We start from the raw sequence: 1163 nt of genomic DNA, 5'->3' as shown, positions 1-1163 counted from the left end.
AAACGGTGACTGATCTCACAAGTATGCATGTGGACATGAGACATACACAAAGCCCTCTTAAAGTTTGCGCTTTTCCTCCACTTGCAGAAGCCAGGCTTAAGTTGCATGATTCTAGTCACTCATTGGGTGTGTGCTGGGCTCCTACCTGGACCAAAACTGGGATATCCTATGTACACTCAATATTGGGTGATGACGATCACTTGGACTTGGCCACCCTCCACCATCTGTGCTATAACATGCCTCTGCTCATTATTAGGATTTAACCCAATGAAAGTATAAGCTACTCTGTATATTTGCTAAAAAGCATAACCTACTGAGCCCTCCAGAGACATTAAAAGGTATGCTATGCGACTCATAATTTTGTCCTTCTTCTTAAAGCTTTGCTGCTGAAGAGAGAGGTATAGAAGAATGCCTTCTGGAGAAGAATCATCCTCTCCTCTCCTCCACTCTGTTGACAAGGATTGCTGGGTATTTGGTTGAACATGTTGCATCCTGTGCATCCTGACCTTGACCATTGCCTTTCCTCCCCCCCACTCCCCGCCTTTTTTTTTTTAGGCGAGGCAACCCTTGGTTGACCTCACAGATTGCAAGGAACTTGTCAGCTCACGATCCCTTATTTTTTTATTTTTTATGCCTACAGCACCTGGTCTTCCTAGGTGGTCTCCCATCCGAGTACTAACCAGGCCCGGCCTTGCTTAGCTTCCGATATCAGACAGGATTGGGCTTGTTCAGGGTAGCATGGCCATAGACACCCTTTCCTCCTTTGCAAAGCCTTGGTTGTCCCACAGTGGCTAACTACAAACTACCTAAGTCCTATGTCTTTTATGTGGTCCAACTCACACTGTTGGTAAACAACAATAATAATAATAAAAAAACATTTAGCAGGTAAGAGTATAGGTTTAGGGCTCAGACAGACTTGGGTTTGAATACTGTGTGACCTTGGGCAAGTTACTCAGCTTTTCTGAATCTGTTTCTTCAGCCGGAAAATTGGAATAATAATACCAACTCCCTCATGAGGTAGGTGAAAAAAATAAATGAGTTAACATAGGTAAAGCAGAACGCCTCGAACATGCAGGTAATTAAAAAAATGTCAGCTGCCATTAGCACCAGCACCACCATTATCATCATTATCATATTCCTCCTCATCATCACGATTGTATGCA

At 43.5% G+C, this 1163-nt stretch overlaps 1 pseudogene; it reads right to left on the bottom strand.

Annotated features, from left to right (window-relative positions):
• Positions 1–631: 631 nt before the first annotated feature.
• LOC112477999 lies at positions 632–750 on the bottom strand (annotated as a pseudogene).
• Positions 751–1163: the final 413 nt, after the last annotated feature.

This window comes from Pteropus alecto, unplaced genomic scaffold (assembly GCF_000325575.1).
Source record: "Pteropus alecto unplaced genomic scaffold, ASM32557v1 scaffold131, whole genome shotgun sequence".
Taxonomy (NCBI): domain Eukaryota; kingdom Metazoa; phylum Chordata; class Mammalia; order Chiroptera; family Pteropodidae; genus Pteropus; species Pteropus alecto.
Note: the sequence above shows the minus strand (reverse complement) of the source record. Positions and strands in the feature narration are given on the sequence as shown.